This window comes from Sylvia atricapilla, chromosome 23 (assembly GCF_009819655.1).
Source record: "Sylvia atricapilla isolate bSylAtr1 chromosome 23, bSylAtr1.pri, whole genome shotgun sequence".
Classification (NCBI taxonomy): Eukaryota; Metazoa; Chordata; class Aves; order Passeriformes; family Sylviidae; genus Sylvia; species Sylvia atricapilla.
Genome location: NC_089162.1, coordinates 315,525 through 340,214, shown reverse-complemented (window position 1 = coordinate 340,214; position 24,690 = coordinate 315,525). Strand labels below are relative to the sequence as shown.

The window sequence follows — 24,690 nt, the reverse complement described above, 5'->3', positions numbered from 1 at the left end:
GGTGAGGAGGGGCCGGGGCAGGGAGCGCGGCGCGCTGGATCCGCGGCCGGCACACGCCCCCCGCTCGGGCTCGGCGCCGGGGCCCATGCGCGCTGCCGCCGGCCCCGCCCCGGCGCCGGGAAGGGCGGCCGTGAGGCGGCGGCCGAGGGAGGGAGAAGGAGCTGCGGAGAGGGATGTGCGGGTGAAGGGAGGGATGAGGGGGCTGGAGGACGGCGCGGTGTCGGGGTGGCCGTAAGGGCGATACGGAGGAGGGAGCTCCGGGCGCTGGCTCGGCCTGGCACAGCAGCGTGTTCCCGTCCGCGGCTCGCTGGCGGGAGGCTGTAGCCTGCTGAGGGTCGGGCCCTGCCCCCAGGGAACGACGACAGGATGAGAGGACGCAGACTTAACCCGCGCCGGAGAAGGTTTAGGTCCGGCATCAGGAGGAATTTCTTCACAGAAAGGGTGATTAGAAGTTGGAAGGGGCTGCCCAGGGAGGTGGTGGAGTCCCTGTTCCTGAAGCTGTCCAAGGAATGACTGGAAGCGGCACTCAGCTGGGCTGGGTCACAATGTGGGCATCGGTCACGGGGTGGACTCGACGGTCCCAGAGGTCTTTTCCAACTGAAGTGACTCTGGGGTTCCGGGACCGAAGCCACCAGAGCTGGGCTGCGGGTGCTGGGGAAGGTGTGGGTCTGGGCACAGGGAAGTGTTCCACCTCAGCCTGGGAAAGCACTGTCAGCTCTGGGGCCAGGAGGAGGGGGAGCGGGCGTGAGGGCTGAGCTGAAGGTACTGGGGTTATTTCACAGAATCCTACCATGACTGAGGCTGGAGGGGACCACAGACGGCCACCAGGTCCTAGCTGCCCTCTTCAGCAGGGCTATCTCAGAGTACAAGACACAGGATCGTGTCCAGTGGGTTCTGGAATATCTCCAGTGAGGGACACTCCGCACCCTCTCTGACATTCTGTTCAGTGCTTGTCACTGCAGAGGGAAGAAGTTCTTCCTCATGTTCAGGTGGAATTGCCTGTGCATCAGTTCCTGCCTGTTTCTCTTGTCCTGTTGCTGGGTACCACAGAGCAGAGCTTGGTCCAGCTTCTTAGCATGCCCTCTTTATATATTTATACACATTGATGAGGTACATTTGGGGTTCGGGGATGCGCAAGGTGCTGGGGCTGGTCTAGAGACTGCAGAAGGGATGGAGCTGGCGGGGTCTGCTGTGAGGCCAGGGCTGCTCATGTCACAGGATGGTGGGGCTGGAAGGGACTTCTGGAGGTCAGCTGGGCCAACCCCCCCACCAAGACAGGGTCACCTGAAACAAGTGACACAGGAACATGTCCAGGATGTCTGAGTATGCAAAAACTAACCAAAGATGTCCTGAAGTTTGTTTATGTGTTTTTTACTGTGTCTAAGGCACACACCCTCTCTGAGGGGTGGGGGCAGGTCCCAGCCAGGAGGGGTGTACCAGGTACCTGCCTGCACCGCAACCCTCCCACTTCACTGTGGTAGTGCAAGACCAAGAAAGGTGTTTTATTGCAGTCACAGACATGTTTTTCTGTGGACAGGCCATTTGCACACCCGGTTCACAAGGCAAAACTTTCCCCTCTAGTCAAACTTCGAATTTATTGAACCTGTATTGGCCAGTGTTGCTTTATCACTAAAAGTTAATTCACACTTTTAAGTGAGATTTAAGTGTTAACCACAAACTTCTTCCTCCATGTAAGTGCCTCTGTGAATGTAAGGACCTGCTGTGCAGTAGCAGAGGATATTTTGGATAGAGACATTTACCCGCTTGTTGTGTTTCGATGGCTGACCCTAAACCGCTTCAAAATCTGCTTTATGTGCTTTGCTGTTTCATTAGCGTGGCCAGGAACACACGACTTGATCTTCCTGTCAGCAGGACGTGTGGAAACCCCTCCCTGATAATTATGGCATTTTGTGACCACAGAGCTTACAAGTCTGATTGCTGGTGGTGTTGACTTCTCCATCAGTGGCACTGCAAGGCAGTTATCCTGGGAGCGCTCCTTGCCTTTGGCGAGGGCCCAGGGCCACGGAGTGAGGAACACAGAGTGAGGGTGCGGATCACGCACCTGGCGTTCACAGACAACTGTGTGTGGGGTGTGCCTGGGCTTAGCCACATTTGTATTGCAAAAGCAAATGTGAAATGGCCCACTTGATACATTTTCAGAAATGTTCTAAATTAAAGGCATAGTTGAAACTGTTTGTCGAGCTGGATTTGATGTATTCTGGTTTTCATTCCATTGTGAAACACTGTAAAGGAAGTATAAAATCTACATTAGGGCCGTGGTGATGCCAGCTACCTGGAGTGTTTGGATAAATGATACCACTGTTTGCTAATGTATTGGGTGATTAAGAAAAGGCAAGCCTAGGCATGTAGAAGTTCCAAGTTGTGAGTTTTAATTTAAAAGATTTGAAGAATTTCTAGTTGTTGTGATGAAAATTTTCAGAGCCTTCTGTGAACAACTCATGGTAACCATAAATGTGCAGAGTCTGGAACAATAGCTCTGAAACTTCAGCATATGCTGTGCCAGATGCCAACAAACAAAACTGGAGTTAAGAACATTGGTGGGCCTGGGGGTTCATGAGTAAGTAGAACAGCATATCATGAAGATGTTGCACAGTAGTCCCTAAAACGGCAAAAAGTATAATTATGTGGGCTAAGAAAAAGGTGGCAGAAAATATACAGATTGCAGTGATGACAAGGCAAAATGATGTGATGTATTGTGCTGTCTACAACTCCGGTCCTGTTAAACCTGACAAGTGAATTAGGATGAGGCAGGACAGTCCCTGCATGGCTCACTGCTGATAAACCTCAGGGTGCCAGAAGTGATTTGTTGGCTCACTATTTAGGAGAGAGAAGATTCAGTAATGTGCAAGGAGGTGATCCCTATCTACTCATCCCTAATCTGGGAGATTTTGAAATTCCTGGCGGTAAGATACCAGGAGCATCCCCAAGCAGCTGAGCCTTTCTGACTGCAGTAGATGCCATCGTCTCACGTTTGTGGTTTTGCATCTTCCTGATTATGACTCACTATTGCTGCGTGATTTTTGCAAGGCCCATTTATTGCTCTTCCCTAGCAGAGCAATTTTTCGTTATGCCTTTCTAACGAAAAACAAATGGTGGGCTACATGTGGGAATGCAGCTTGGGAAAACTGGAGATCAAAGAAAGGTCTTGACTCAGTGCTGAGGATCTTGCATGAATTTCCCTTTAATTACCTCCCATCAAGCTGTGCCTTGTGATTTGAATCTCACTGCCTTCACTTTTGTGTCTGAACATTTTGTTTTAAAAGATAAATAAATATGGGGAGAATGTTTACCTCTTCCCCTTCTCACACTTTGTGTTTCTTGTCAGTTCTTGGTCTTGCTAATTTTCTAGTAAACCTTAATGATTCTTGGGGATGCCAGGAAATGTTTCACAGAGCCCTGATATCCCGCTCTGCCAAACAGGAAAGGACTGATCTAAACTACTTTGGTCCTTGCCAGTTATAGGTTGCTGTTGTGTGTCCACAGGGTCTGTCTTCCCTTGCCATGGATCTGAAGGTCACTTGACCCTCATCAGCTAGTTAGCCAGGACATCCAGGAAAAAAACTTCCCCAGAGGATGAGAGGAAGGGCTATCACCAGGTGGCAGTTACTCCCGCTCTGAATTCTTGGTTTCAGACTTTAAAAACTGATGCATATCTATTTCTTGGCAAGGGTACCAATTATTTTTATTTTTTTTTATCATGAGTGAGGATTTTTGATCCACATGGTTTTCTTTTTCCAATAGATTTTTTTTTCCACTGAGGAAGAAGATGAGGGAAACTGAAAGGGATTTTGCCTAGCTTGGAATTGTTGGGATTTTGGGAGTGGCGTTTTTTGCCTTGGTATGTCAGTGGCAAGATGCCTCTGCTGGGAGAAGCCCTACAAAGCAGCTCTGTGCTAGCTGGTACAGAATTTGGTTCTGATTTACATCAGCTGGCCTGGCTGTGCTTTGAGATGTTGTGTGAGATAACTGTAAATTTCCTTCCTTTACTTCATGTTCTTCTTATTTTAAATATTTTTCTTGTAGTGAAATGATAAATATTTAAGAAATCAGTTGCATTTGAAGATTTCTGAGCTTTGTATGTTTGTTCTGAGAAGATGCTGATGCCAAAGAGTACTAGACTGTTTACAAAATAAACTGGGATGACAACAAAGACATGTGAAAGGATAAATGGTGGGGAAGGGAAGAATGAGAGGTGATTTATTTCTGTTCCTGAAAGGTTTATTTCTGTTTCTGTAGCACCTTTCCTTCCAGTGTTTCAGGGCACAGCACAGGCATTAGTCATGGCTCATGCCAGATTTGGGAGATGAGTGAGGTAATTCCTGTGACCCTTCAGAGGTTGAGTCTCGGGGATACGAATAACCCAGGGAGAAAGGCAAGTCCTTTCTGGAGTGGGGCTGTGGGAGCTTGTGTTTGGGGTGGTGAATTTGGGCTGAGGCTCTGAGATAATCACTGCAGAGACATGAGCTGGCTTTTCAAAATCCTTATAGCGATTTTGCCATCAAGAAAAAAGCATGAGCATAAAAATATGACTACTTTCATCAACTTCAGTTTTGAGCTAATCTTCATTCCTTCTGGAAAAGCAAGTAACTCAGTTAACATTGGGATATCAAGGATGAAATCTTGCCTCTCTTGAAGCCACCAGACACATTGGTGTTGATAATTGAAGCCAGACTCTTTCCCAAAAGTAGATATTAATGATAAGAGGAAGAGATTTCATCCAAGTACCTTCAGTAGCAAATTTGGCATGTTTGAGAGGACTCTATGGGAGGAGAGATAAAGGCTCTAGCCATTACTAGTTTTCCAATTCGTGTTTTCAGAGAATAAATATGTCTTTTCCTTGCAATGGGTGAATGGACTCTGTCTGGCTCATTGCTCAGCTGGTCACTCTGTTGTGACAGGTTGTGCTCCATTACCCAGTGGTTTGTTGTCAGACATCTCAACTCATAGTCATCAGATACAGTAGATGATTTTTCCCTGCAGTTTTCTATGGCTAGAATATTTGTTTTTAAATATGAGCGTCCCCCTGACTCATGCAGGACAAACCAAACAGCATTTCTGTATTATTGAAGCTGTTCATTCTTGGAAGAGGAAGGGGTGTGGTGTTTACAAAATGAGAGCTATCAATCAGTGACTGGTTTTTGTACCTCCTACACCTAGGGACTGAGCCATGAGTACTTGTCACTGGTAATGCCACAGCCTATTGCTGTTGCATGACATTTTTTAAAAGCAGTGATAAACAGGAAGATAGCTAAACAATGGGCATGTCAGGTGTGGTGCTGGTGTGTGCCTTGTGCATGGTTAGAAACAGAGTTCAGTAACTCAGAGATGGTGTTCAGGATTAAAAACCCCTAGTGGGGAAAACTCCCCAAAGCAAAACAGCTGTCAAATTCGATAGCATCATTGGTACAGACTCTTTAGCTGGGCACATTTTTGTGCATACACAGAGTTCTATGAATTCAAGTAACTTCTGGACTCACAAAGATAAGCATTCAGAATAACTGAGATCAGATTTTTAGTGAACCATTCATTTAGACTATTTTTCAAAAAACAAAAAATTACCCTCCTCTGAATTGGTTTGGCTGAAATAGTCACTGAATTCTCAAAATGCTTGCAAACAGCAATCTAAATTTGCAATGTTCTGTAGCCTTTACTATTTCATCATCCCTGTGGAGAACATTGTGTTTGGTCATATGAAGCAATGAGAAAGATTAGAAATGTAACTGGATAAACTGATTTTTTAAATCCTTGAACCTCAGTGTTTACAAAATACTCTTAGAGTACACTCAGTCTCTGGGACTGTGCATATGTAAAGTTCAGCTGTGTATAAATACAAGCAGAGCAGAATATTACTTTCTCTTCCAACCTGTCTCTTTGATGGTCAAATCCACCAAGACAAGTGCCCAGGCTACTGAATGGAATTCTTCCATTTATTTGGCTTCTCCTTGCGTGCAAATATGATGCTGTGCTTGGGACAGAGTAAAACGACTCTTTTGACTCTTTTTAATCCTTCTTTCATAGTCTCACAAATGCTCCTGGAGGTACTCTGCCGTGCAGCATCTGTGAAATCAAGTGACTCGCTGGGTCAATCGGGCTGTTTCTCCCAGAGCAAACTTCAGGCGAGCACATTCCAGCCGGTCACCTTGGTGCACAGGGAAGTGAGAATATCTTACAACTTGTTCACACAATCTCCCTCCTTGAGCCACTTGTGCTGAATTTGCTTGGAGGTTGCAGACTTGCAGTTCTGTTGGTATAACCTGAGACAGACTCTCCCCACTGAGGGATGGGTTTGCACCAGTTTTCCAGGCAGTTGCAGGCACTGGTGTGGGTGGAGAACTGGCACAGCTTGCTCTGATAATGAGAGCAGAAATTGAGAGGAGTTAGGGAAGCAGGGCCCTGCAAGGCTTAGCACTTGTGCACCTCTGTGACTTGCTAAACAAGTGCTCAAAATCTCTGTTTAGTAACTTGATGCTTGGGTATTTTTTCTGTGGAGAGCTGCCCCAGGGTTTGGGAAGTAGGTGTGAATTAGGACACACTGGTGCTACACCCTGGAAGGGAAGCACTGAGAAAGAAAACTAATGTAAAGCATGGTGTGATGAGTAAAGATACTGGGTGGAGGGAAACCCAGTAAGGCCCTGAAATGCATCCTGAAAAGGATATCCAAGGCACCGTGGGATGGAGATTAGACGTGCAGGGTAGACCAGCCCCTGCCTTGTTTTCACAGAGACTGATTCAGTGCCGCTGCTCTCCACCATATTTCATGCAAATTCTGTTGTGTAATAATTTGTATATTTATGACTCTGTGTGGCCAGAGCTGCCTATTCCTATTCCTGTCTCTCCTGGAAATGCCTGGAGTGAGTGAACATGGCAGATTGGAGCAGGCCTGAGGTTTAGCTACACAAACTGGACAAGTATCCTGTGAGAAGTACACTGAATCTTGCATTTTTAACCTTAGATTTTCTTAATCTCTAATAGAGAGTGGGTTAACCCCTGATGCAGGAGCTGTAGCACCCAGTAGTTGAAATGATGATAATTGTGGCATTTCCTTATAACTGGATGTTAGACATGGCTTGGCTTCAAGTTGGACTGCTGTGACCCTGAGCAAATGGAATGAAGTCTAGAGGCTCTTTAGTTTGGAAAAGTTGCAAGAAGTTGCAAGATGGCTTTAGATTGGGGCCTGAAAACATTTTGGGAAGGAATCTGAAAGTGAACTGCTGAGATGGGAAGAACATAAAGTGACGGCTGTCAGGGTTGGAACTGGGATGAGATCTGAACTCTGCCTTCCCAGTCATACCCACTGAGTTACAGTCCTGCAAGAAGGACAAGTGAAAGGAGGGGAAGTGAGGGGCTGCACAGAGCAGGTGCCAGAAATGGCCTCTGGTTCCTGCTGGCAGAAGCAAAGCTGCTCTCTGGAGCTGGGACAGACATTTGAGGAGCCTCCAGGAGAGCCTGATAGAGCTGTCAAGTGGGAACATGTCACACACAATGCAGACGCTTGGCAGGCTCTGGCTTGTGGATACTTGTGGATGATTTTTCCCCTCACGTGCACCTTAGACATAGCCAGATCCAAGAGAGTTTTTTTGGGGTAAGGAACTAGTGAAATGCATAAAAAAGAAAAAAGCTGTACTGTCAAGAGGGCTTAGGAGCAAGCAGGACTGAGCCAGACCTCATTATTATGCTGTGTCCCATATTTATCTTCCGTTTATTCCTTTCCTGAACTGTAACACTTCATCTGATCATCTTGTAAGCCTGATGTGACGAGCTCACCCCTGCACTGTGATGCTTCTGTTGGTTAATCAGCATGGGGAAATCAGTGAAACTTTTGGTGAAACCCTCAGTGAAATCTTCATCTGCTTTAGAACTCAAGTGCTGAGGCAGCTCTTTTGCTGTTAAGTTGTTGTTTCAGGAAACTGATACCACATCTAAGGAAAGAGGGGTGATTATTTTTCAAGCTTTTGTTTTGTTTTGTTTTGTTTTTTCTTGTTAACAAATCTACTGCGAAGTTCAGGGGTGGGTAAAGCTTCCCAGCAGTCACAGTAAGGAAAGCCACAGCTGAACCAAGTTCTTTTATTTGGCTGTGAGCTTTCCAAAAGCTCAGGGTGGTTACTTACATCAAATGCACAAAATGAGAATTCCTGTCTTTAAAGACTTACAACTAAAAGCAGGATTTTAATTTTCCTACACTCAGCTCAGAGCTGGGGGAAGCTCAAGTTGGTCCTGACTTCTGACAGCTGTATAATTACAATCAGCAGCAGCTGCTGCTGTAGGATACTGGTACTAAACAGGAATTAGTGTTGCATATTTATCCAGAGGATGAAAATATCTACAAATATCTATAAATATATACTCAGTTATTATTAGAAGAAGTATTTAAATCTTCCAGTGCTTGGGTGTCCCAGATATCAACTGATGGAAGGGAAACCTCTTGCAAATGAGTCACTGGGTACTTTTTCACCACACGTTTTGATACTTCAGGGCAGCATTCAGGGGCAGGGCACTCATTTCAGCTCAACTATTCATCCCATCTTTCACAAAACTTATTTCACAAGTGTAAATATTTGTGGCAACTTGCCCGTGTTGTGTGACCTTTACACAATGACAGAAATGCTCTGGAAGGCTGCTGATGTTTTAGGGCACATTCTTTAACAAAAATAATAAATCTAGCACTCAACCAATGGTTATTAACTTACTTTTTTTTTTTTTTTTTTTTTTTTTTTTTTTTTTTTTTTTTAAGGAAAACCACATTTGTTAACCCAAACTACTGGGTGGTGATTTGTTTAGGCAAATAAATGATATTGTAGGAATTTAATAATCTTTTAACTAAATGTAAGAGTCTTTTAAAGTGAGTATCACCTACTGTCAGCCCTCACAGGCTTCCTGTACCTGGCTTTGGGCCTCACAGAAGTTAATACAGAGCTATATAACCAAAGCCTTTGGAACAGCTCAAAACTCAGTGCTTACCTTCACAAAATTTATAGCAAAAACCCACTGAATTACTTAGTAATGATCTAAAACTTCACCCTGCCTCTTGCTGAGAGTATTGCTGCAGTAAAAACCAGAAATCACACTTATTTTTAAGGGCAGGCTGGACCTCAACACATAATTCTTTTAGACTTCTACAGACATTATTTCACTTAAAGCACTGCATAAAAACCTTAATCTGTAGATTTAAAAAAAAAAGGTTAAGGCTGCAAAATTTAAACTGAATGAATGGACTAGAAGAGAGTAGCTAGAAAGGTCAGGATGTGAACACTGAATTTAACAGCTCTGCAGTTTCAGGTTGATATTGGGCTTGGCAGGTATCAGGACTACAATGCTGGGAAAAAAAGGTGATTATTGCTGGTGTGTGTCAGACTGCTGGATATTGATGTTAGCCACTCTGAAGGTCTGAATGGGAGAGGGAAAAGTCCTGAGCACCAACCTGGACTAAATTGTGAGCTAGTAGAAAAGATGGTAAGAACTGAGCACAAGAGACGTGGCAAATGCAACTGAAGAGGTGACATGTTCTAGCTTTCTGTCCCTACAGGGCACTGCAATTCCTGGGTGACTGAAGTTCCCCTGGAGAAGACTTCTGCAGGAATTCAACTGGAATCAGGAGATTGAGTGTTCCAGACTTGTGTGCAGCCAACAGAGGCTCCTCTGGCACTTGAGCACTGGTCAAGAATCCCAGATGGGGGGAGGAAATATCAGAGAGTGCCAGAGAGCTTGTGGGGCCAGAAGCGACAACCTCGGGGGAAAAAAGCACTGGAAGGAAGGGAGAATTTGAGGTGGCTCTGGGCAGTGGGTAGGGAAGAGGAAGTATGAGAAGTAAGCAGGGAATTTTGCTAAAGGGTTCGCTGGAGAGAAACTGGCCTTAGGTCAAGTCTGCAGTGCTTTTATATGATTGCTCTCCCTCTGAGCATCCTGGAGTGACAGCTGGGCCAGGCACTTCTGCCTGTGGGCAGCAAACAAGAAAGGCATAAGAAATGTCCCTTCCAAGGACAGTTCCCCAATACATCCTTTACATGCCCGTTCAGGAGTTGTGAGTCTTTTTTTCCCCCGGGCTCCTCTCTCGGGAGGTGAATAGGAAGTGCACCCACCTCCCTGTATCTGCAATTTTGTTTAAAAATGCTACATCACCAGTTATGGCACTTTTTTTGAGCTCATTTATGATATGAAAACTCTCCAGCTGCCTTTGGAGCAGAGCCATGTGCTACCAGCCCCTTGAAAATACATGTTTATTAAATATGTAAGTCAGAAAACAGTAAGCACATCCCAATTTATTTAGTAGATTGGAGTTTTGCTGCCTAGTACTCTATCACTGGAGCTGCTGATCAGTTTTTGAAAGTAATATGGTAATACCTTTGTTCGTAGCTCAGAGATTAAGGAAGGTCACCAGGTGTTGCTCCCCAAAGGGCAGGTGCAGGTTATATAGGGATAGAACTCAGAGGAATGGCCTTAAGATGGAGGAAGGCAGGGTTAGATAAGGGATTAAGAAGAAATTCTTCCCTATGAGGGTGCTGAGGCACTGGCACAGGATGCCCAGAGAAGCTGTGACTGCCCCATCCATGAAAGAGTCCAAGGCCAGGTTGGACAGGGCTTGGAGCACTCTAGGCTAGTGGAAGGTGTCCCTGTCTGTGGCAGGGAGTGGAATGAGATGAGCTTTAAGGTCCTTTACTGCCCAAAACATTCTGAGATTCTGTGATTTAGTGGCATTAATAAATAAAAATACCTACCAGGGCATAAGGATGAGGAATGCGCTGAGAGAAGATTTGCTAACAAGCAGCAAAGTCTTCAGAACTTCTCTCTGTTCTGTAAATTGGCCAAACATAAACCAAAGTGCTTCTCCACAGTTATATAAAACAAAAAAATAAGCCTGAAATCTTACTGGCAATTGTTGCCCCCAAGCCTTCATTATGGCCCTGTTTTCTTCCTCACCATCCAGCCCTGGGGGAATTGGCCAGGGAGCTCCTCCTGGCTGGCTGGTTTGGGCTGACTGTCCTCCCCAGTTGTGCTCTCTGTAGCAGCTTCACACAACACTGAGCGAAATTAAAATCATGTCTGGGGCTGACTGAATCATTCCTCATTAGCTCAGTGGGCAGCAGATTTAGGAGCTAGATTTGCAATAAACACTTATTAGATTGTGTGTCTTTTGGGGATAGCTTTTTTTTTTTTTTTTAATTGGATTCCATGACTTAGCAGCATAATTAGCTGTTAGACATATATACTCCATTCAAGAGTTGCTTTTTAATTTTTTAAAGCCTGCTTAATCTAGGCGACTTTCTTTTCTCATTTATAGGGAGTTTTGCACAGTTCTTCCGACAAGTGCAAGGTAGCCAGTGGCAATGAGATCTGTAATTAATGCATTGAATGCTCAGTGTGAGCAGAAGGCTCTTGGAGGAAGAAGCTCTTCTGGCTCTGTCAGGTGTCTGACAGGAGGACAAATACTGTTAGTCAGAATGGTGGAGTCTGTGATATGGTGGGGTTTTACGCCTTGCAATTTCATTTAATGTAAGGTGTTGCCTCAATGTTTGCCTGTTTTTCACTTTTTGCATTTTGTTCTCACGCAGCTTCAAGTAAACTATGTATATTATTAGAATTGTTTATATTCTTCCTCTCTTGGAGGAGAATGATGATTGATGGTGATGCTCACCAACGAGGTTGAAGAGGTGGCTACCTGTGTAGCCAATCTTGGCCTGTCTGTAAATTTGTATATATATGGAGTCAGAAAAATAAAGTAGAAGCTTTCCTGCTTGACCTTCTGCTGGCCTGCGTCGGCCTTTCGTGCTCCTAACAGCAGCCACACGTGTGACCCTCCGTCACAGTAAGGTACTGAGGACAGGAGGGAAAATTTTGTCTTTCCCTATTCCCCTGAATTCTGAGCAGTCACATGTGCTTGATTCTGCACTTTCTCAGTGAGAGCTGATTCACTGGCTTTCTAGTAACAAAAATAAGTTGAGCCCAGTGTCCTGCCCCTTTTTGTAGATGTGCATGTGTTGAGGGGGTGATGTGTTAAAGAGGAGTCCAACTGTGAGAGCCTGAAGTGTGGGAGGTCCAGATTCAGCTGGGGGGTGCCAGAGACAAATTATATGAATGTGGTCACATACCCTCACTGTGCTTTGGTCGGCATCCACGAAAATAATTTTGCAGATTCTGTGGTAAAATGAGAGCCCCTTGGAGGCTGCAGTATTAGAGTGTCTTATTGGTTTGTCACAAAATCTTAAGGGTGGCAGAAGCCTGGAGTGGGGATGGTTGTCCCTTTCAATTAAGTTCTTCTTTTATGTAATGCTGCTTGGTTTATTGCTCAGGAAATATCCTTGTTTCTCAGCTCTCTGGCTACAGTGGTACCTGCCATTTCTTTCAAGTTACTTCCGTTTTCCAACTGCCTCGTGTTTTTGGATCAGATACAACCCTCTTTGATTCCTGTTATCCTTTTGTCTTTGCTCACTTGGCTCTTAACATTTTGTTCCCTGAACATGAGCCCAGGTTCTCCACTCTGCTATACTGCAGCAAACCAAACACTGCAGTATTGAAGCATTATCTGAAGCATTAGTTAGGAACCATTGACACACACAAGGGGAATTAGGACTCTTTATTAATTTTTTCCCAAGTTTTGTAAAGGATTCTGTACTGCTTTTCCCAAATCTTCCAGTATTAATTCCAGGACTGAGTGACTACATGTTGAGTGGTGATAGCACACATTATGTGTCCAGTTACCTGATCATCCTTCACTGTCTTGTAGTCACAGCACAAGCCACACCACCAGTGGAGCTGCCTGGCTCCTGCTGAACTCAGCTGCATGGATATCCCAAAAGACAGGTGTGTCCAGAGACCCATGTTCCCAGGGCACATAGAAACCCCACTTGGTCACAAGATACTCAAAACATGGAGTGAAGACTGCGGTATCACTAGTACAGAAGGGTGCATGCAAGGTCTCAAATCTGGGGGTGAGACCTTTGAGAAGAGTTTCCTAGTGGAGTTTGCCAGAAAGAAGGAAATAAGTTACTTTCTTGATATAAAAACTGCTTTTCTATTAACTCTCCTGATCTCCAGGGAAGACTGGAAGTGGCAAAAAATGGAAAATAAGGTCTGAACTGAAATAATAACTCTCCCAAAGTCTTTGGTGTTATTTTGTCACAGCTTTATTTAGACTGAGTTGCTCTCCTATTTTACTGCTATATTCTGTGTCCAAAAGGGACAACCTCACAAATATATTTGGGCCAAAATGCTGTTTTCAGTTGCACTGTGGCACTTTGGTCCCTCATCAGCACCTACCTGTCCTGGAAGTGGTTTGCATTCACCCAGCTGCTCTTTCCTTGGCTTTATGGTAGATGTTGCAGCACTATCTCAGTCTCAGACAAAAACAAACAAAACCCCAAATTACAAACAAACAGACACATACACACACATACACACACAAAGAGAAGTAACTCACAAGGCGAGGTTGGATGGGGCTTGGAACAACCTGGTCTACTGGAAGGTGTCCCTGTCCATGGCAAGGGGTGGAACTGAGTGAGCTTTAAAGTTCTTTCCAACCCAAACCATTCTGGGATCCAGTAGAAACTAATCTGGCAGCTGAGATGGAGCTGTGAACAGGCTTTGCTCTTCTCTCCTGGATTATGCCAGAATTTACACGAGTTGAAGTGTTTCCCTGCTCAGGTCAAGAGCCTCTTTCAATCTGTGAAAAACTAAAACTGCAGCAGATGCCATCCAAAAATTATTTACTTCAAGTTGTATTTAGCCTTAATAGCCTGAAAATATTTGGCATTTCTGGTCTCTTACTATTACTGAGAGAGGAGGAAAATTGTTAACCCTCTTTAGTAAATGGCCAAAGCTGCAGAGATCAGCAGGAGTGGAGCAGAGACTGTAATCCCTAATTCTAAATTCTCTATTAAAACCTTAATCCCTCAGCTATCCTTCTGCTTCAGGCAGTGTTTGGGATGGATGGTGCATAATTTACCTGAAGTAACTGTTTAAAGCCAGTTATTTTCTTTCTGCCCTGTGTCAAAGTTGCTTCTTTAATTGCCAAATTCATTTTTTGCTGGAGTGATTAAAAAATGCATCTGCTTGCCCTTTGTAGGTCTCTCTCAGAGTCCTGTTCAAATAGTTCAACAAATTCCATGTAGACTCACAGTATCTTGAGACTGATAAAGGTTGATGCCTGGAGTGGTTAAAGGGGAAAAATCTGAGCATATAGTTTCCAGCATTCACTGGCTGGTGAGAATCAAAACCTCTCGTCATTTGCCCAAGGATCCTAGATTTTTGGAATAAATTTTTTTGGAAAAGGCAGAAAAATAGAGACACTTCACAGAGAATATAGATAGAAAAATACAGCAGGATGGGGGGGTGGGGGGGAGTGTGGAAGTGGGTCAGATGCATTGCAGACAAAAAAAGTCATTATGATCAGGAGAGATTAGGGAAGGCAAGAGAAACAGCATCAAAGGAATCCAATTTATCAAGCCATTTAAACAAGGCCATTCCTTGCAAAGCAAGTTCTCCACATTGTGCACAGATTTGGAGCAAAATGAGATGAGGATGTCCCAGGCTGTGTGTTTAACGTCAGGTCTTCTCTACAGCTGTCCATGGAGGACTGAAGAAACTTTTTTTAATTGTTATGAGAACAAACACTGCAGAACAGTTACCTACCTTCCTTGCTCGCATTCTTTTAGATTTTCATTTTTTAAGATGAAATTCAAAGTTAGGTGTGTAGGTGAAGGATGCAGCCAAGGTAATGACAGCACTTGCTGACAGCTCTCAGTCACTGTTGCAGCATCAGGTGCTCTACATGAAATGAAGAGATTCTCATCTCAAAGGTTTCATATAAAGGGCAATTTGTAAGGGTGAATTATTTCGTCTGATGATATTAGAAACCTGGCAATAACAAGTAGATTCTGCAGCTTAATTTTCAGCAACTCGGAGCCTGGGAGATGTGACCAACATGCTGTGACTTGGTCTCCTTTTCTCCTGGTTTTTCCCTAGTTTTGATGAGCTTATCTGTCCCATGTACCATAACAGCAAGGAAACGGATTTTGATTTGGATAATACTTGCTTGCCTCATTTGTATCAAGGCAGAAATGAATATTGAAAGCTTTAGCTCTGTAAAACAAAACATTCTGCTCCTCCAGCATAATAGAATTTTTTTTATGCACCGACGAGGCCTTAATGTCAAACATAGGCAGTGTCTTTTAATTTTCAAGAGACCCACAGCCTTTTGTAAGACAGGCCTTTTCTGGTAGGAATTCTGTTGGAACTGGAGAATCTGGGGCCTGTTTCTGTGCAGCGCTGCTTTTGTTGAGGTAGAATAACTACATTTTCTTTGATTTCACCAAGCTGGAGTACTCCTTACATGTTTTTAACACTGGCTTGGGTCCTTGTTGTAGTTTCAATCTGATTTCCCGGCCAATGCACCATTTATGACGTGGTTTGACATTCGTCAAATTTCGTTTATCAGCTGGGAGATAGGATTTTTGGGAGAAAAAGGCAAAACAGGCACAACTTAAAAGTAAGAAAAAAAAAAAAGGAAAGACAAAAAATGAGACCTGCTGAGACATTCAAACACCTCCCCACCCTCCCAATTGTTTACTTTTTTACACACTACAGAGAGAAAAACCATGATTTTCAGTCCGTTTTCACCACTTAAACACGATTCTACATCACCTTGGGAGAGGAGCCTCTCTAGGGTTATGGGGAACACGCCACAAGAAAAAAAAAAAAAATCGAGTGGCTTTCAGAGATCTGCAATCGCCCAGAATTTTGCAGATCCTGTGCAGTCTCACCCATAGAACAGCTTTTCACGCTGTTCATGGGCTCCCACGTGTTTGGGGTATCATTTTAAGAATGCTTTTCTAGTACAAATCAGGGATTCTTTTTAATTTCTAAATTCACTTCTCTCTCAAAAGAAATAAAGACCTTCTTATTCTTTCCCAGGAGCCGGGGACATATTCTAATCAAAATTCTTAATTAAAACCCATGTATATCAATACACACAACCCTCTGGCTAGAACTTGCATTTCCCCAAGCAACATCAGGTTATTACAGAAACAGTCCATTTCTCCATAATTCACATCCAGAGAGGTCTGGTTAAAAATGTCCACTTCCTCCATCCCATCTTCAAAATAGTCTTTCTCAGTTCTTTCACTGACTTTTTCTCAGTGCTCTCTCTCTTTACATTTCAAATGTCTTCCACGGAGGAGGGAAAAGAGTTAAAGTCTTTGCTTAGTGTTTTTCTTCTTCAGCAGACTCAAGGCCACAAATGATGGTCAGGAGACAGTAAGGGAGAGCGCAGGCTCAAGAACATTGAGAGATAAAATCTTCTCCACCCCTGGTCAGACTTCAAGCGATTTAAACTCAGATCAGCTCCCTGGGGCTTCGGAGAAAAAGTTTTTAAAAGTCTCTCCTCCTTCGGACCAGCGGCTCTGGCAGCCAAGGTCCAGAGCACGGCCACCATGGTCCTGGGCAGGGCAGACTGTGGTCTGCAGTCCTCCTCCTCCTGTCCCCATCGGAGGGGACACAGGGGACACGGCCAGCCTCACCCACTGTCCCACAGGCAAACCCCGACCCACGAGGGGAGGTTACCTTCAGAGCCTGAGTCACCTGAAAAGTTCGGATTTAAGGCTGTTTCCAGAGGTGTAGAAACACTCCCATTCGTCAGCCAACAATCCATTCTAAACCACCACATCCTCTAGACAAAAACCACAAGCCCGGAGCTGTTTGACAGAGTTCTGCCATGTCAAATGTTTCTTAGCAGGAGCAAGCAGTGGGAGAAAGTTAAACAAGATGTGGACTTCTCTTAACAGCGGGTTAAATACTGGCTGAACCTCTTCCCAGGGATGTGCCTGCTGCTGCCAGCGGCTGTGAGCTGCTGTGCAGCCTGAACCAAGCCCTGCAGAACTGCTGACTTGAGCCCACGTATGGAGAAGGTTTGGCATCTTAGAAGCTCTAAATTAACACCACCTTTTATGCCCCTCATTAGTTTCCTATTCAGGAGGAATTTGGGTATGAAACAGGCTGACAGTTGCCTCTACAACTGAAGTTATAGCTGGGGCATGCTTAGCCCTCTGAGCTGGGAAGTCGATTCTTTCCAGGTGCTTTTCCTGCAATTCGTGGCAATACAAGGCCAGCCTTTGGTTAATATTTTATTGCTGACTGGCTGCCACCCTGTCACTCTGACAATGTTGCCTTTCAGGTCCAAGCACTGCCAGAACCCTTCTCTTTGTACAGCAGAAGACTGAGCTTTGATGGAAATTACCTGATTCTCCTTTGTTTAGGCAATAAGGTGAGTGTGTGGGGAAAATCTCACCCCAGTCTTGTTTTCGGTCTCTTCCAAAGTTTGGCATAAATGTTGAAGCAAGATATTTTTCTTTTTATCATGATGAAACTCCAGATCTTGATGGTTTTATGCATGTTGAAGGCTTCCTTCAAGTCTTGCTACCTCAGGTTTGACTGGATTAAGTTGATCTAGAGTTTCTAGCTTCAATAAAATACTGGTAAATTACACCTGGTAAGATTTTAGTCCCTTATTGCTGTGTGATTTTTGCCTGACAATAGCTGGTAACTCAATCTCAGAAGTCTGTGGTCCAGCACCCTGTGAAACCTCAGGTATGACATTGCAAGGTTTAGCCTTGTAAGCACCGCTTTGGAGTGCAGTGTTGGGATCGATGCAGTCTGATGGTCTGCGGGCTTGGAAGGTAAAGGAGAGCAGCAGAGCATGAAGTACAGCTGCTTCTTAGAAATCAGCACACTAGAAACACACTTTAATTACTTAGTTGAGAGGCATAAAGAGAAATTAGGCCTTGCTAGAACTGTCTGTCTGGATATTTGGACTCTGTTCCTAAATATTTTACTAACTCCTGTGACACCTGTAAGTGCTTCTTAACGCTGTATGCTTGAGATTTCCCATTTACAAAAACACTGGCAATGGTGTAAGACTTAATTAATGATGAAGAACACTGCATTGCTTTGAGAACTGATGGAAAAAAAGGGCAAGTCTTACCGTTATTATTATTAGTATTGTTCCATCTTTAAGATGTCAGATTACATAAATCTAGGCAGATGCCTTAAAGCATTGCATGCAGAGTAAAGCTCTCTAAAGGAACAAATTCCATTTTCCTTTGTCATGGACTAAAATATCATAATTGTATGTGAAGATAGGACAGCTATTACTAAAAAACAGGTACAAAAGCGTAGGAAAGAAGCTAATACAGCCCTAGAAAAAGAGGAGATGGGAGACAGCTTCATCCAAACTGAAAGTGAAACATAAATGATTCCCAAAGTTTTGAGTTTTTCAGAGTATGCCATAAACATTTAGACATTAAGGGGCTGTGAGACAATGGCTGTTGTTCCCTGAATGCAAATTTAATACCCTGGAGTCTGAGATATTAGCACTTACTGCTCTTCCTTTTTCAGCCTGTAAGTCTCAAAAGTGTTTTAAGCATCAGCAGGACACACAAACTCATTTGCCTTTTCAGGAAATCTTGTCCAACTGATCCATAAACTTTTTTTTAAAGGCTGGAAGCCTTGACTGTTTCTGTGGGATTTGGAGGTCAGGGCTCCTGTCAGATTCTACAGGGTACTTTTAACCTAATGTGAACATGATGAACAGAATTATACTGGTGATTAATGGATCTGTAAAAGAGAAGTATTAAACCAAGTTGCCCCGTAATATTATGAGTTACCTATATACATTCTCCTTTCCTTAATCCCTCTCCAGGGCCTAATACAGAACTTTTTAGGCTCTTTCTCAGGCAAGCATCATTTGTTGCATTGCACTACAACAGATGTGATATCTGCTGCATTTTGATGAAATTATCAGAACCAGAATCTCCAGTGGTGTAATTATTCCTTATACAGATGGTTTAATTACAGCAGTGAGATTTACAGGGTTAATTAATTGTTGCTTATTAAGTGTTTTGAGACCTTTGAATGAGAGATGTTACATATGTGCAAGGGATGATTATTAGTTATTAACAGCAATGCTCCTAGCTCTTTAGAGGGTAAAAATAATTTAGTTTAATTGTGAAATTCAATTTGCAGTCTAGTCGGATCCATGGCATATTTCAAGTTGCAAGTGAAAAGCCAAGTATATACTTAGGTAGTGATGCACTGTGCCAAATTTGGCTTGTGGGAGTGGTTCCAATCCGTTCCTGTTGGAACAGAAAAGAGCTGGAAATGCAGCAAGTTGCAGAAACTGGAGGACGGGATGGTGTGGGAGGAGGTTCCTAAGCTTTCAGTAAAATCAGTAGGTAAAGGAAGAGTTTGCGGGAGTATTGAGGCACAGGCTCTAATTTAATTATTTAGCCCCAGTTATTGAACAGCATCCATTGCCTTCAGAGCCACCTTCTCCTTTAGAGGCTTTTTCCTAAAAATTTTCTCCACCAGCAGCAACTGTAGGCTTGCCTGAGCCCGTGGACAGTGTATCTGTGTGGAAAACCAGTCTGCCTAAGCTCTGGTATTTATCCTGGCACCTAGGCTGCAGTGCTATGTCTAGAGAGATATTTCATCGGTTCTCAAAATTTATTAACTCAATGTGTCAAAATATGAGCTGTGCAATTACTGGAATTCCTTTACTCATTTCAGAGAGATCTCTCTTCCCTTTGCTCCTTCTTGCCACACTTATTCTTCCTTATATTGAGGAGTAAACTTATTAACTGATGAGAGAGGATGAAGAGACACACTTTTGTCCTCATGTTGCTTCCCATGAAGGAGCACAAAGTGCCTTTTAAGGTTTGTTTCCATACCTGGAAGTTCAGTACTTGTCTCCATCTCAGAGATGAGTCTGCTGATCAGGGGCATTTGTGTGAAGATTCTGCAGTGCCTCAGAGAGGAAGGAGAAAAACACCAAATGAGCTGTGTGAATCGTGTGCCAAGCAAAAACAACTGACATCATTGAAATGAAAGTCTGTCTCTAGGAAATATCTCACAGACATGGATAAGTACCAGCTCTTCAAGGTGCTGACCCATCACAGAGGGAAGGATTGGGCAAGGTGTGAATACAGGTGCCTTAAAACACCCCCTGAACTGGGGAATTCAGGCAGTGGTGGCTGGCAAGGGTGTGATCTATGGGGGTTAGTGCCCACAGCTCCTGCTGAATTACAGTGGAGGGGCTCTCAAACATGGATCTAGGTAGGAGAGAACCAAAGGAGTTGCCAGAGGGTGGAATGGGCTCCTGCAGCATATTTCTAAATTCTTGAACTGTCGAAACCAACCTCTAGATAGAACTGGAGCCCTACAATAGAGTGTCTCCAACTCCTGTACATCTTGTGATTTGCAATCTTTTCCCAAGTCCCTATCACAAGGGCAGTGTTTGTCTTGCCAGCAAGATGCAGAACTCCAGCTTTTCCTGCTCAGGTATTTCATGCAGCACATTCTGAGCACCATGAGTCACTGTGCATGGATGGGCTGTGAGCTGCATGCTTAATGCCTCCTAAGTTCCTGCAAGCCTTTGTCTTGCTCTGCAGGTGCTGTAGGAATGAGTTTTACATACCCAGTGGATGTGTTCAGGAGTCCTGGAGGCAGAACTGCCTGATCAGAGCTGCTGCAGAATACCCAGAAACGCAGGAAAGTGTGTGTGATCTTCAGTTCTGCTTCGATAAAATCTCCTGGAACAAAAAACACCAGCAACAACAACAAAAAAATCACATGTATTTGAGAGCCCTAGATGAAAGCACAGCTTTGGGAGATTTATTTTGGGGGAAGGGGGAGGGGGAGTTTGGGGGTTTTTTGTTTGTTTTTTTCATCACTGTGCTGTGCAGTGTACAGTTTAGGCCTGAATTGTGTCATCTAAGTGAGACAATTTTTTAGGAAGCGTGCAAGACGGTCTGAAAGGTTCCTCCCAATTAACTGGCATTATCCTCTAGGAAGTTTTCACCAGTTTCAATGGACCTAGACCTCTTTCTGTTCTCAATGAGGAAATATCTGTTTTCCAGCTCGATGGTTTCTGGGAGCTTAATTTTGTATGAACTGGCTTTATTATTTTGGTTTTATTTATTGTTTTATTACTTATTATTTTATTTTTATTTAATTTATTTTTATGAAATGGCTTTACTTCCAGAGAGTGAAGATGTCTGTGAGTGTAAATCCCTTTCCACTTGTAGGAACTAGCTGTGTATATGTGTTTGGGACACAAGGAGGATTCAGCAAGTCTCATCAGAGGAACTTCCTGGGGCGAAGCCTGTTGCTGTTTTTGTGTACAACAGCTGGTTCTGCTGGGCTATGACTGGGATCTGAGATACTCCTGTGATGCTGCTGATGATAATAAAAATACCCCACACATCATTAAGTGAGTCAAGGAAAACTCCACCAAAGATACAGTTAAATCTTTATTCTGATGGTGCAGGTAGGGATTTCTGGCTTCAAAAGCAGGAATGGGGAAGAAGTTAGGGCAAATTCCATTGAATTCCTGCTTACCATGGGCTGTTCTGTAGTATGAGATATTGCAAATGCTGTGGTACGCAGAGATGTGCATTTGTCTCAGTTACTGCAACAGCTCAGAAATGCAAATGCTTTCTATGCTGCAGTTGTTTTGACGCTGGAGAATTGTTGTCTTTCCTGTGTTCTGGCTCTTCTGAACTCTGATTGCCTGTCAGCCAAGGAACGCTGCTAGGCAAAGAGGAATGGCGTGGTGCCCATCTTTGTGGCTGAAAGACTGTTTTATTAAATCTTTCTGGACAGCGTGTTTCAATTTCTATTGCTCCAGGGATCTGGAATCTGAGCCACTCAGAGAAAAAGGCCTTCTGGTCCTTGAGGTGCCAGGAGGGATCTGAGGGGAAATGAGAGTTGTGGCAAAGGCTTGTGTCCCAAGATTCAGCCATTGATTTTCCCACTGTGGGGCGGTTCAGAGACACAGAAATCCACGTGGGGAGATGTCCTGTGGGTCATGTGAGTCACCAAAGAAACACAGCCTCAAAAGACAAGGCAGAAAAGCAAATTGGTTTTCTATGGATGAGTTACCACACGGTGACTTGCTGAAGATGATCTATAAAATATGCAGGATCTGGTTTACTGTTTTATTAATGAAATTATTCTTTTAATATTCAGCTCTTTCTCATGGAGTGGAAGGGATGGGAAAAGCATCTGCAGCATTATTAGCAGTCTTAGTGAGAGAGGGATCCTTTAGCAAGGTGTTGTGGAAGTCTGTTGTCTCCCTCCTGCTTGAGCCAGCCCCTCCACCCCAGTCGTTTTATTCCCCTGCTTAGTCAGCAGGTTCTAAAGCAGATGAAAGCACACAGCTCTAAAAATGCTGAGTCCTCAGTGTGCTGCACCCTGTCAGTTAGGCACCCAGGAACAGAAGTACTACCAACATCTTCCTCACAACAGACTTTAATCTCCTTCTAAACACAAACATGTAAAAGGGAAAATAATTTACAAACAGTGAGGCTAAAATTAGAAGCTTAGAAGAAATAATTACTTATTCAACCTGAAGTAGTTGGCATGCAGAAGAAAGAGGAAAAAAGCAAAAGCAGTCTAGTTTTCCATTTTCTGAATATATTACTTTTTAAAAAGCTTGGATAGATCAGCCTGGTGTATTAACCTTCCAGACTGGTGAAAGGAGTGCAACTTGCAGCCTGGTTTTTGTGTCTCACTCCACTTGACAGCCTTTGCTCACAGGTCACATCTCTTACAGTTTTGTATTCCTGGGCAGAACAAACTGTCAGCCCTTTACAGCTGGAATGGGAATAGGTCTTGAGGAATGGCTTCTGGTACTGCTTTCTCCAGGAATCCCACTGGCATTCCCAGCAGTAATACCATACTGCTCCCACTATTTTCCATTCCATGGGCTGCTCCAGTCCCAGACTCAGTGGTGGAGCAGAGAGGAGATCTAAGGCTGCACATCCTGAACTGGCTTCCCAGGAGTGCTTGGAATCTGTACTAGTATGTGGGACACTCATACAAGTACATGGATTTATTCCACATGGGATTCTTTCCAGCTGCAGAGAGAAATAAAAGAACCTAGTTAACATTGATTTAATGTCCAAACTTTTTCTGCCTCTTAGAAAGGCTCTTTCTGTGTAACTCATCTCCCTTTTTTTCCCCGAGTAATTTAATTTTCCTTGAAGACTCAATTGTACAGTTGTACACGTACAATTGAGTACAGGTAATATAGTAATGTTTAGTGAAAAGGAGCTTTACCAAATCAGAACAGAACAATATTGTGGGGGATTTCTGTTTTATTTGGTTTTGTTTTGCCAGTTGTCTGAGGCACTAGGTTTTGCCTTTCCTGCTGCTGCCCTTCACTCTGGGGCCAGGGCTGTCTATGAACTACTAGATGATGCATCAAGAACACTCTCTTATCTCTCTACCTTCAGTGGGAGCTTGTTTTTGATGTATCCTAGCTGAATAGGATAAAATAATTCATATTCACTGTGGAACACTACAGCCCAAGCCCAAGACAGAATGGAGCCCAGTAAAAACCCAAACAACAAAACCCTTCTTTCAAATTCACTGATGTTTCTTACCTTCACTACCGCTTGAAGAATCAAAGCTTTTAAAATATTGTTTAGAGAAGACTAATAGCGCCTTATTCATACAATAATGCTTCTTTAAACTGTTTTCCTGTTTTCAATAGAATATCTTGGAGTCCTGTACAAAGCAAGGTCAGCATTCTTCCCTGTTGCAGAGCTGAGGAAAGTGAGACACAGGCTGAGTGGATGACTTCTGCAAGATTACACAGTGATCACACAGACAACTACAAGAAGATGTCCTGCTTTTGAGCTAATTGATGCAATCTGAAATTCACATTGTTTTCCGTAACTGTCCTGGTGTGGAAACTCCAGCCTGCATTGCTGCATTAATACAAAAGCTATTTTTTCCTGTTTTTATGGCCAAGATGAGTCTGGGATATCCTGTGGATCTTTGGGGATGGCAGAGAGCATTTTTTGTAATAATAAAGCTTTGTCTTACTGCTTCCCGTGGGTGAGTTGAGACGTTCTCTGCTCAAAAGCTCCAAACGAAGGTAGGACATGAGCCCCTGACACACAGCTTAGGGTGCCAGAAACTAGCCCTTGCTCTGGGACTCTGAAAATTTGCAGAGGAACTGTCAGCAATGGAGGAATGGCTGGTGTGCAGGGAGGAGGGAGCTGGAATGGTGGAGGAGAATGAGAAGGAAGAGGGCAAGAAAAATATGTGAACACAAGAGGTTCAAAGACATTCTTTGACTTCTTCTGCCTCCAGTGATGGCTCAGCCAGTGCTGGGGCCATGAAGACATCTCTTAATCTACATTTCCTTTTCCTCTTTCACTGGGAATGGAAGAGTCATATGTAGTTGACCCTGCTCGCCCCCTCTTTCCTTCTCCATTTCCTTTCCCAGCAGCATCTCCCTGGGATACTCGGCCATCTGGCTGTTTATTACAGCACTAGCTGAACTCTTAGATGTATCCTTTGGAATTTGGTTCTGGTTTAGTGATTTCTCTGTCACTCCTTTGCATTTTCCTTACGTCTTGTTCATGCCCTCAGAGCCACTGCTGTTTGAGTGCACTCTGTCCTTTTGTATCCCACATACTTTCGTGTTTCCTGTTTGCCCCAGAACTTCTCAACATTCTTGTTTGGTTTCTATTATTTTTATTCCATTTTTTCTCATGTTTCTCTGCTTCCTGTTAACACAGGGAGCACCATCCCACTCTGAAACTGTCAACTGAGGGTAGGCATCAGCCTCTCTGCTGCTCTAATCCCATCCACCCTGGGTCAAGACACTGATCT

At 43.8% G+C, this 24,690-nt stretch overlaps 1 long non-coding RNA gene across 1 annotated transcript; it reads left to right on the top strand.

Annotated features, from left to right (window-relative positions):
* Positions 1–17,181: 17,181 nt before the first annotated feature.
* On the top strand, positions 17,182–23,900 carry LOC136371032 (uncharacterized). The gene is made up of 2 exons (XR_010745267.1): positions 17,182–17,272; positions 23,561–23,900. It is a non-coding gene; the product is annotated as an uncharacterized lncRNA (long non-coding RNA).
* Positions 23,901–24,690: the final 790 nt, after the last annotated feature.